Here is a 13,172-nt window from a genome sequence, read left to right on the forward strand (position 1 = left end):
TAGAAAGCCGAAGCCGATGGAACTTATGGGAAACCCTGGATGGAAAAACCATTGACAGCATGGCCGTCACTAGGCCGGTCTCTGCTCCTAAAACAGCCGCTGTCATGCCTGCCCCTACTCCCAAAATGGCCGCCAACATGCCTGTCTCAGATCATAAAATAGCCGCTCCTATGCCTGAACCCTTGTCTAGGAGGGCTATCAGAAGAAAACGGTTCGCAAGCAAGACTGCCGTGTCTGCACCTACCCCTAAAATGGCTACCGTCTTACCTGCACCTGTTTTCAAGAGGGCTACTACTGTATCTGCACCAGCGGTTGAAAGAGCCACTGTCCTGACAACACCTGTCCCTCAGAGGGCCATTACCATCCCCGCACCTGTTGTCAAGATTGCTGCCATTCCTGCATCCCAACCACTTCCCGAAATGGCTGCCTCACCTATCTCTCCTGCTCCTGCAAAGCCTCAACTACTAGTGTCTAGTCTACTGGATCCCCAGATAACGTCTGCACGAGTGACTAAGAGTCGAAATCTAGTTTTGTCAAGTTCGGTGATCCCCCCCAGGGCCACCGAGGTATGTTCTCTCAGTCCCATGCCTCCTGTACTTGCTATGGCACCGCGGCATGCTTGCTGCCCTTCTGTTTCACCGGGCAGTTCCCAAATCCGCGACTCTGAACCATCTGCCTCTCCCGAGCCACCTGAATCATCTTCCACCAGACCCCCTGACCCGTATGAATCACCTGAACCTGCTGAGGCACCCGAACCTGCTGAGGCACCTGAAGCACCCGAACCTGCTGAGGCACCTGAAGCACCCGAACCCGCTGAAGCAAATGAATCACCTGAACCTGCTGGAGCACCTGAACCGACCGAACCATTTGAATCTGCTGAAGCACCTGAACCTGCTGAAGCACCCGAACCGGCTGGAGTAAATGAATCACCTGAACCGGCTGGAGCAAATGAAGCACCTGAACCGGCTGAATCACCTTAACCTACTGGAGTAAATGAATCACCTGAACCTGCTGGAGCACCTGGACCAACCGAACCATTTGAACCGTCTGAAGCACCTGAATCTGCTGAAGCACCTGAACCTGCTGGAGCAAATGAATCACCTGAACCTGCTGGAGCAAATGAATCACCTGAACCTGCTGGAGCACCTGGACCAACCGAACCATTTGAACCGTCTAAAGCACCTGAACCTGCTGGAGCAAATGAATCACCTGAACCTGCTGGAACACCTGAACCAACCGAACCATTTGAACTGTCTGAAGCACCTGAATCTGCTGAATCACCTGAACCTGCTGGAGTAAATGAATCACCTGAACCTGCTAGAGCAAATGAATCACCTGAACCGGCTGAATCACCTGAACCTGCTGGAGTAAATGAAGCACCTGAACATGCTGAAGCACCTGAACGGGCTGGAGTAAATGAATCACCCGAACCTACTGGAACAAATGAATCACCTGAACCTGCTGGAGCTAATGAATCAACTGAATCATCTGTAGCAACTGGAGCACCTGAATCAACCATATCATCTATGTCCGCATCATCTTTGAGTCATGCAGGGTCCACCTTTTGTTCTTCTGCTTCAAAAGAAATCCCACACTCTCATGAACCAGAGTCCCCCGAACACTTAGTCACGGCTGGAAGGTTCAAACCTGGGTCACTAACCATGCACGACTTCCAAGGTCTCAATGTCTCATCAAAAATAATCAACCCTGAACTATTTGCTTCATCTAAGATGGCCAACTATGAACTCTCTGCCTGGCCCAAGATGGTCATTTCTGGGTTCCCTGAGCTCTCTGCCTGGCCTGAACCAACCAATTTGCCTGTGTTATCTGTCCTGTGTTTTGTTTCACTGGCTCTGCCAGCCCCTCTACCTCCTGTCCCTGTTTACAGGCTCGGAACACCTCCAGCACTGCCTTGGATTGCGATGCTAACCAGTTTGCTGAGTTACTCTGCGGCACCACCCTGGCCTCCAGTCCTGCTCTGGTCGCTGGCTCTGCCTGCGGCACCACCCTGGCCTCCAGTCCTGCTCTGGTTGCTGGCTCTGCCTGCGGCACTACCCTGGTCTCCAGTCCTGCTCTGGTCGCTGGCTCTGCCTGCGGCACTACCCTGGTCTCCAGTCCTGTTCTGGTCGCTGGCTCTGCCTGCAGCACCACCCTGGTCTCCAGTCCTGTTCTGGTCGCTGGCTCTGCCTGCGGCACCACCCTGGTCTCCAGTCCTGCTCTGCCTGCGGCACCACCCTGGTCTCCAGTCCTGCTCTGGTCGCTGGCTCTGCCTGCGGCACCACCCTGGTCTCCAGTCCTGCTCTGGTTGCTGGCTCTGCCTGCGGCACCACCCTGGTCTCCAGTCCTGCTCTGGTCGCTGGTGCCGCATGCTGTACCGCCCTGGCCTTCAGCTCTGCCGGCTCCGCCCTGGCCTTCAGCTCTGCCGGCTCCGCCTTGGCCTTCAGCTCCGCCCTGCCCTCTACCGCCACATGGACCTGGCCCGCCTTCCCGCCCCCTGTTCCGCCTCCACTCCACCACCCTCCGGTTCTACGTTGGAGTGTCTGGAATCAAATCCACTCTCTGTTATGAGAGCCATGAGGGCTCCCTCTGCTGGCCTGCAGAGGATTTGCTGCACTACCATCAGGACTCTAATTCCCACAATCCATTGCACCACCAACTCAGCACACCTCTGTCCTGTTTGTAATCACCTGGTCTATTTAAGCTCACTCAGAACTCTCATATGACGCAAAGTATTGTTAGCCTGTCTGCATACCGAGTGTATTTCTCTGTTCTGTTTATTGCCTCGTTTTTGACCCTGCCTGTTTTTTGTGTTTGTGATTGTTTGCTACCTGCCCTGACCTACACCTGGATTATTGACTACTGCTTTTGGATTTCCTTTGTTGTTGCTGTTTGCCTGGTGTTTTGACCCTTGCCCGTTTTTGGATTTTGCAAATAAACCTGCACTTGGATCTAACCGGTTTCACGCTTATGACAGTTATACAGGGGGTTTATTCTATTTTCTAGTCGCTGCTCTCCGCGCTGTGACCATGCATGTGCACGGACGGGTGCGTGGATTTTTGTCCAGAACAGAACCATACCGCCAACACTAACTATGCATATCATCTAATAAATTCTCATTTGACAAAGTGGTCCTGACAGAACTGAAATTCTCTTAACTGAACTTAATTGCTACAATTTCTGTTTTCTTTACATTAATTTTGCTTAATTTTCTTCATCACTTTTCTCTTCGCTTGTTTTTTCTTTTTTGTCACTCTTTCCTCACTAACATCTGCCGGTCGTTTTAATAAAAACCTGTCCGGTTGGCATATCAGATGTGGTGCAGTCGCACAAGTTAAATTTTTTAACGGATCCAACGCTTAAAACGGATCCGAAAATTACGGATCCGCAGATGGTCGGCACCTCACGCAGCGCCTTTGAGACTCTCCATAGGAAATGAATGACTTCCTGTTTATCGGCTGTCGTTTGTCGTGTGCAGTAGAAAGGCGGCTTTAACCGAGTGAGACGCGGGAAGCTGAGGTGGGAAACAGAGCACACGTGGCTGTTGGGGGTCTTTGTTTCGGCGGCGGCGGCTCGGATGCTCGTATCTCAAAAATTTGCTCGTATATCAAGACAAAAAATTGGTCGAATCACAGCTCGTATCTCAAAAAATTGTATGTCAATGCCCTCGTATCTCAAGGCATCACTGTATTAGAAAAGCTCAAGCAAATAAAGAAGTATTGGAAGGGGTTTTATTTGATATCGAGAAGGTATATGATATGCTTTGGAAATAAGGACTTTTAATCAAACTTAAATGCATGGGAATTGGAGGAAAGTTATACAACTGGATTATAGATTTTATTCTAGAAAGAACAATTCAAGTTAGGATAGGCGTAGAGTATTCTAAGACCTACAAGATAGATAATGGAACTCCCAAGGAAGTGTATGCAGCCCAGTATTTTTTAATATTATGATTAGTATATTTTTTGCAACATTAAGAGTGACCTTGGAAGGGCATTATTTGCAGATGACGGGGCAATATGGAAAAGAGGACGTAATATTGCATGTGTGACCCAAGGACTACAAAAAGCTGTAGATAAAGATTATCAGTGGCTAAAATCCAAGTTATATGTTTTACAAAAGGGAAAAAAGTACCAGAAGTTAAGTTAAAGTTATACAATCAGGAACTGGAGCAAGTCCCGGTAGTTACATATCGTTGCTGTCGGGCGGAATCCTCATATCTCCAAAACCGTTATTTTTCAGGAAATTAAAAAAACGCCGTACCTTATCTGCAATGCACAGGGTTTAGTCCGCGTTGCAGTGGATTGTCTTGCGCTAAATTCCTGTCCTCAGACGAGCACCAGAACTAGCGGGGGTCAAGATTTTTTTTTCTTTGAGCCCAGTGTTTTGAAGACATTTACCTCAGAAGACGTGTTGATTCGTTTGCGACTCTTATTAAGGAGAAATATGCCGCAAAGCTCTCCCGCGGAGTGAGGAAGAGGTGGACAGATGAAGTGTCCAATGGAGTTATGAGATTTGCGCTCAAGCTATTTTCAAGACTTTAGATTAGTTAATAACTTGTAAAAATAACAGACCCACGTGGGGACTGACCAATAGTATCGATATGTGAAAAAATATGAAATTGACCAAATTTGGACATACGAGGTTTCCGCCCGAACAGTGACGATATCTTGGTGTGTGGATGGAATCTAGATTTGACGTTTGCAACTCATGCTAAAAAGTTGATTAATAAATGTAAGAAATGAGTAAACATTTTAAGATGTTTATCCGGGGTAGAATGGGGAGCTTGTAGATTATCCTTGAAAAGAATTTACTGTTCATTAATCAGACCAAGTTTAGATTATGGAAGTATTATTTTTGGATTTGTATATAAATTAGGGCTGGGCGATATGGCCAAAAACTGTATCACGATATCGGTGTTTCATATCGGTCGATATCGATAATTATTGAACTTTTTTATGGCCCATTTAAAATAAGGACCAGGAGAAAAATATTACATTTAAACATTTTTATTTTAAGATAAACCTTCCTCCTATCGTAATCCCTTCAGTTATTAAGACAGAAATGTCAACAACCAGGAAAACTCAAATAATTATAATGTAAACATGAGTCTAAAGCAGGGGTCGGCAACCTTAAAGAGCCATTAGGACCCGTTTCCCACAGAAAAAAAACACAGGGAGCCACAAAACCTTTTTGACATCTAAAATGAAGATAACACTGCATATATCGTTTTTTACCTTTATGGAAAGTATAGAAAAAACTGTAGTGTGTTGCATTTATGAAATCAATGAACTGCTACCGAGTAAACAAAATTTTATTTCTGCAAGCAAACAAAAATATTTTGAACAGTTTGAACTAACCTTAACAAAAAAGACGCTGGGTTGAAGGTTACTTTCAAATAAAATGTTCAATGTCTAATTGAGTCCTCTTCGTATTGATGACATCAAAATTTTAACACAAGTAAAGTTGGCCGCATATTTACAGATTCGAGTTTCCCGAGTCAATAACTCCTGAGCTAAACGCTCTTATTACACAAATAACACCTCATTTCTATCGTAGTAATGTAGAGAGGCAGCTACAACCCAATATTCCTCAAAATCAGCTTTCCTCCGCGTTGGACAAAATACACAAGTCTCTATATGCAGATGGCTGAGAGACAGATTCCAAGGGACCGTCTGCAAAGTGCAAAACCCGAAAAGCGAATACTAAAAAACAGTCAATAACTTCACTGTAATACACTGTACACTACGAAGTTATTGATTTTTTTATTATGAAAAATCATAAAAATTATACAAAAAGACATTTCCCCAAAATACATGTTGTAGTATAACTATCAGGACATCAGTGATGTGTGAGCTGAATTTGGTGACAGTACAGTGTATTACAATGAAGTTATTGACTGTTTTTTAGTATTCGCTTTTCGGGTTTTGCACTTTGCAGACAGTCCCTTGGAATCTGTCTCTTAGGTGTTCGCACATAGAGACTTGTGTATTTTGTCCAACGCGGAGGAAAGCTGATATTGAGAAAAACAAAATATGACGTATATTTTGAGCGACAAAAAAATTAAACACGGTTTATTTACAGTTTATGTTACAAGAACATCATAATCTTAGAATTTCACTTAAAAAAAACTAACTAACTAAAATAAAATAAATTTATATTAAATATTTATCTTTTTTATATTAAATATTATATTATATTAAATATTTATCTACAGGGAGCCGCAGCAGAGGGATGAAAGAGCCACTTGCGGCTCCGGAGCCGCGGGTTGCCGACCCCTGGTCTAAAGTCACAATGAACACTTAACAATTATCTCTTTACATTTAAGGTGCAAAATGAAAGAAAATGTAAGAAATGCTTAATAAAGTGTAATAAAATAGTGCAAAGTGTTAAATATAAACATAGAGAAGCCTAAGAATTTAGTGCAAGTTTAGTGCTAGGAAGTTCACTAGCTGTTCACCTTCTGGTGAATAAAGTGTGTAAAATATGTGCAGTGTTTTGTAAACATAAATAAAACTGAGGTAGACTGAGATACATCTGTAATATAAAACACAAACCTGATACACTACAGTAACATTGTCTGAAATATAAAACATACAGAAATATGAAAAAGTAACAAGTTATTCTTACTCTAATCATACTTGAAGTTGAACTATTCAAGTATATTTTCGTAGACTTATAATTAGGACTGTAGCTATCGAATATGTTAGTAATCGAATATTCTACCAAATATTTCATCAATTAATCGAGTAATCTGATAAAATGTATTTTGGCTTAATTAAAGAGCAATTTTAAATATACAAAAGAAAATAAGACGGGTCTCTTAAAATGAATAACTAATTGGTTTCCTTTTTTAGAAAAATTAACTTTTATTTTTTAAATGTATAGTATGCAATGCATAACAACAATATTGTCTATCAAAAATAATTTAGATATTACCCATTGTTTCTCTGTCTGTACTTGTACTGTGAACAATGACAAAGTTGACTGAGAAGAATTAAGTACATTTAAGTGCCAAACATTCTGGGTTTTAAATGAACCCTTTTCTGAGATGCAAAAACAAAAAAATTAATTATAAAAGTATCAAAACTAAGGCATACATTAAAATAAATAGTAATAATAATACAAAAATACTGCCTTTAAGTCCTGCAACTTAACTTTCAGAACTATAAGATTCTAAATCTACAGCTCAGGCATAACAAACCTTTACTGTCTAATTTGGAATGCTTTGTGGTATTTAAGAGGCAAAAAACATGAACAGGAACTTGGACCTAGAGTCATGCATGGTTTCACACCAAGTGCTTTAAGCATATATATATTAATCAGAATATAAAAGTCTCTCTCTCTCAATGTGTGTGTGCTTTAAAAGTCTTTAAAGGAGCATGTGATTGCAACGAAAAAAGGTAAACATATCAACATGCTCAGAACTGAGGCTTGCCCTGTGCTTTGAAGAAATGTTTCCTGCTGCTGAAAGCAGACGCTCTGATGGTGTCCTGTTTTTTTCTTCTCTTTGACATTGTTATCCCTAATCTGAATCTATTCTGAAAAAGATTGAAACAATGCAGAATCAAGCTTTAAGAATATGTTGTGGGGCTTTTAAAACATCTCCCATTGCAGCTATGCAGGTAGAGGTAGGGAAGCTCATCTAAACCTTCGTAGGTATAAAGTGAGAATGAACTATTGGGTGAATTTGAAAGGACATAAAGAGTCTCGTCCAGTAAAGGGGGTGACTGAAGAATGCTGGGAGCATGGAAATAAAAATATTAAAAGCTTTGGATGGATTGGTAAAAGAGAAGTAGAAGTAGTTGGTATTGCTGACTGTGATGTAAGTCCAACTGTGATAGTATCCAAAATCCCACCATGGTTTTTTCCAATGCCTAATGTAGATTTTCAAATACAAGTTAAAATGAAGAATGAGGAAAATACCCCTAAGAACATCATTGTGCAACAGTATGTAGACCAGAGTTAGTCACCATGGTTACATATATTCACAGATGGTTCTAAAGACCCTATCTCTGGTAGAACTGCTGCTGCAGTATATATTCCACAATTTCAAACTAGTATTAAAAAAAGAATAACTGATCATTTATCTGTCTACACAACAGAATTAATTGCTATGGTGGTAGCCCTCCAGTGGATAGAGGAAGTAAAACCAAGCTTGGTTGTAATCTGTTCTGATTCTTACGCAGCTTTATCGAGTCCTGCAAGTGGACTAAAATCATCAAGACAATACATTATATATGAGATACTTGCAAGTTTATTATGAATCAGCAAAGTAAGCTTGTTAATTTTTTTGTGGGTTCCTGCTCATGTGGGAGTGGAGGCAAATGAAGTGGTAGATAAACTAGCTAAGGAAGCTCTTAAACACTCAGAAATAGATGTTCAAGTGTCTGTACGCAAAAATGAAGTTAAAGGGAAAATTAAAGAATTCATAAATAACAAATGGTTTATGTATGATATTCAACAACAAGTAGGAAATGGAAGATATGTTGTCAGGAACAGAAAAGAAGATTATTTCACGTATACGAATAGGTCATACTGGGTTAAATCATTCTCTGTTTAAAATAGGAAAACATGAATCGGTCCAATGTGTTTATTGTAATCAGCCAGAAACCATAGAACATGTTTTAATAAAATGTAAAAAATATGAAAGAGAAAGGTTAAAACTAATTAATGAAGTTACAAAGTTAGGTGTTGAATCATTCAATGTGATAGGCCTATTGAAAGAACAAGCAAAGCAAAGCATCATTTATGGTTCTATAATAAAATTCATTAAAGAAATCGGAATATTTGATAGAATATAATTTCCCTGTTTTTTTTGCTGCGTAACTCATATGCCTACTAGTGCTTCACACTCCAGTCCAGTTGGTGGCGGTAAATGCACCTAAAGTTGGTTTGCCATCCGCCATAAAAATTCATAAGAAGAAGAAGACGCTTCTCGCTATCCTGGGAGATTTCAGTTTTCAAAATCAGAGAAAAAGTAATGTAAGGATTATTTAGAAAGTCCCTAAAAACATTTATATGTCGATTATTTATATGTTGATTGGTGTGAAACAAGTAGAAGTGCGACGTTTACTCGTATGTCCGTGTCATTTCAAGTGAATGTTAGCAAAGTGTCTTAGCATTAGCTTTAGCTTATGTGACGTGACCTATATGTACAATGATGCCTCGAGATAGGAGTGCTTTGACATACGAATTTTTTGAGATACGAGCTGTGATTCGACCAAATTTTTGTCGTGAGATACGAGCAAATTTTTGAGATACGAGCATCCGAGCCGTCGCCGCCGAAACAAAGATCCCAACAACCACTTGTGCTCTGTTTCCCCCGCCCCAGCTTCCCGTGTCTCACTCGGTTAAAGCCGCCTTTCCACTGCACACGACAAACGACGGCCGATAAACAGGAAGTCATTAATTTCCTATGGAGAGTCGCAAAGGCGTTGCGTGAGGTGCCGACCATCTGCGGATCCGTAATTTTCGGATCCGTTTTAAGCGTTGGATCCATTAAAAAATTTTAACTTGTGCGACTACACCGCATCTGATATGCCGACCGGACAGGTTTTTATTAAAACAACCGGCAGATGTTAGTGAGGAAAGAGTGACAAAAAAGCAAAAACAAGTGAAGAGAAAAGCGATGAAGAAAATGAAGCAAAATTAATGTAAAGAAAACAGAAATTCTAGCAATTAAGTTCAGTTAAGAGAATTTCAGTTCTGTCAGGACCACTTTGTCAAAAAGCAGCGACTAGAAAATAGAATAAACCCCCCATATAACAGAACCACTAATCATGCATAGTATTAGATATGCTGGCTTACGCATTTTTGGAAAGTAATAAATTAATTAATTGATAAATAAATAATTAAATAATTAGAGCGCTGTTGAGCGCTGCCTGATCTGGATGTCGAAAGACCCAAGTGTGAATCCCTCTGATTTGTCTCAACCCTCTACTGCATTTTCTGTATGCATCTGGTTGGGGTTGGACTGGTGAGCCACCTGTTGAGTGAATCCTCAGAACTTCTTTTAAGCTTGAAAGTGGTTGCCGTCAAACGGTAGGAGCGAAGTTGTACAACAACTTTTTTTGTTATTTTTGGCCTAATCCTGGACCAGCTGCACATCAAAGGACATTTTCTTTTAGAGACTGAACTGAATTCAGATACTGATGAGTTTTTTTTGTTATTGGGAAAATTACTTGAGGTTCTTTCAATTCATAGTGAATTAATCTGTCGCTGGTTTACTGGTTATCCAGATTTGTTGTTTTATTTTGATTCATGTTAAACCTGTTGAATTTGTTTATTTTGATAAAGTGAATGCAATGCTTTAAGAGGAAAAAAAGGGGAAATAGTACAAAGTATTGACGAGTGAGCATTCTTGTGCTACTGTTTTTTTCTTTTGTATTTATTTTACAAATTTTTGTGTTTAATACAGTAAATATTGTTCCTGAATATTGAACATCTGGGTGTGTTCACTCTTGTCGCTCCATCTCTCTCTCTCTCTCTCTCTCTCTGACAAACCTAGCCTTCTGATTGTCCTGGTCTATTTGAGTTAATGCAAAATTTACACCCTTGGTGTGGGTTACAAAAACACTAAAATAAGCAATAATAAAAAGAAATGTAGGAATAAACCCAATTAAAATGAAAGGGAAAACTATTGATATGCCATGGAAAACAGATACGTTTTTAAAAGGGACTTAAAAATGGACAGAAAGGGTGTTAATCTTAACTCTATGGGCAAATCATTCCAAAACTGTGGCCCAATCACTGAAAAAGCTCGATCCCCTCTACGCTTAAGTCTTGAAAAGGGAACAGTGAGGAGGTTCTGGTTGCCTGATCTTAGGCTTCTGGAAGGAGAGTAAGGATGCAATAATTCAGATAAATAAACAGGAGCTTGATTATGCAGGGACTTAAAAACAAAAGTATTTTAAAACAAATTCTGTATTCAATAGGCAACCAGTGAAGAGTCCTCAGAAGAGGGGTAATGTGATCGCTTTTACGCTTTTTTAAAAGAAATCTGGCAGCAGCATTTTGAACTAATTGTAAATGGTTAATTTGAGTTTTGGTGACTCCACAATGTAGAGAGTTAGTCTACAATGTAGAGACAATAGTCTAGACGAGAGGTGATTAGGGCATGTACTGGCATCTCTAAGGTTTGTCAGTTAAAAAGTGCTTAATTTTTGATAAAATGTGTAGCTGATAAAAACTCGATCCAATGACAGCGGAAACTTTTTTATCAAGTTTTAGGGACTCGTCTAAGAGAACACCCAGATTCTGTACCTGCGGAGACCTAAAGACAGATATACATCCTAATTCAAGGTTGGTGACCTTTGTACTTTCTGTGGGGCTAAACACAATCACCTCAGTTTTATCTTCATTTAAAAACAAAGTTTTGGGCTGGCCAAGCTTTAACTTCATCTAAACACAATAAAAGGAATGTAATGGTTGAGGAATCATTTTTCTTAAAAGGTAAGTAGATTTGGGTATCATCCACATAATATATGCCGCAGATAATTCCAGTAAAACTAGAACCACAGAATCTCCAGACTCAGTAGCTGAAAAATATCATTTAGCACCCCCAGAAGGGCAGACTCCGTGCTATGAGCAGTTTTAAAACCAGATTGAAAATTGTAAGACAAACGGTTATGAGTGAGAAATGACTGAAGTTAGTCGGATACAATTTTTTCTAAAATCTTTGAGGTAAAAGGTGAGAGATATTGTAGGAGCCAATGTTGTAAATGCATTTTGGGCTGTCACCAGGTGGGGGCAGTGTGTGCACAGAGGGGTTAAAAACAGGTGTTTCCTACAGGTAGAGGAAGTTGGCTTGGTGGAATGGGAACACGTACAGTTTTTTAACACAAACTATAAGAGTAACAAACTGGATATCAACTGTTTTCTTCAAGTATTGTAAATATATGCTTGCATAATGTTCAATAAAGTAGTCAAGTTAAAATCTACTACAAAGGTCTTTTGGTGTGCGTAAAGCGTGCGCGTTTTATCCAAGCCATCAGCAGCTATAGGAGCTGCTGGAACAAAAGTAAAAAACTAGTTCCCGTTGGATCGCTGAGCGCCGTTGAATGGATTATACGTGAAGTGCTATTGGAGTGGATTTCTGTATAAACGCCAAACAAACAAAGGTGAATGAGGAATCAACGGATCCCGCTCGCTTTGTTCAAGTTCGCAATGTGGAAACAGGACGGACGACAAGGAAGGCCGGTGGGTGCTGCTTAATATGTTTAAAGGCTTCCTGCAATGGAATTTGAAGTTTGAAACAAACAGAGACATGCTGTGCTGCTGATTCATGCTGGTGGTGTTGTTGCTCATGGATAAAATGGAGAAATCAGACTCTGAAATGGCTACTGGTATTGATGGTGGAAAGGTTGTTACTGAAGAGACTGCAAATCATGTTACTGCTGTTGATGAAAATGAGTCACAAAAAAGAGTGAGAAAAAGGACTGCAAGGGGGGTTCTGCTGTTTGAAAATTTGCAAAAGACTACAAAACAAGTCAAATAAATAAAATCAAACAAAAGGTGAATGATTTAATTTCTCTCAAAATCACAAGTGAAACTATACCAGATGTGGAAAAGCAAATGAAGAGGTTTGATAAATATTGTAAAGAGGCTGAAGTATATTGCACAATTCAATTGTTGAAATGCCAATGTCTCCGGATGAGTCTGACAAGCAAGACAAATGGTTTAATGCTAAAATGGCTGAAAATCTGTGTTTTTACAAAGATATCAGTGAATGGGTGTCTGATACTGGAAAATCATTGAATGTGGATAAAATCTGTGACACTTCATCTACAACAAGCAGTGAAATAGGACCTGATGATAGTATTTCAAATGTGTCCACAAAACAATCCCATCACAGCAAAGCATCGAAAGGTTCAACCACTACTTCACTCCTACTGCATGGATAAAGGCTATGGCAGAAAGGGCTGCATTATTACAACATGCTGCTGCTATGGAGAAGAGACATGTCTTGGAGGAAGAGGAAGAAAAGCTTCGCATTCAAAGTGAAAGACTAAAAATACAAAAGGAACAACTCAATGAATGCAAAAATAGCAGCCAACGATGCAAAGTTGTCAGTTTTAAGAACCAGTGATGTTGGAAGTGGAAAAAAGGCATCGTCCAATGATTCAAAATGTAAAAAACCACACTCATTGAATCACAATTTACAAGTAGAGCTG

Source organism: Tachysurus vachellii, chromosome 3 (genome assembly GCF_030014155.1).
Source record: "Tachysurus vachellii isolate PV-2020 chromosome 3, HZAU_Pvac_v1, whole genome shotgun sequence".
Lineage (NCBI taxonomy): Eukaryota > Metazoa > Chordata > Actinopteri > Siluriformes > Bagridae > Tachysurus > Tachysurus vachellii.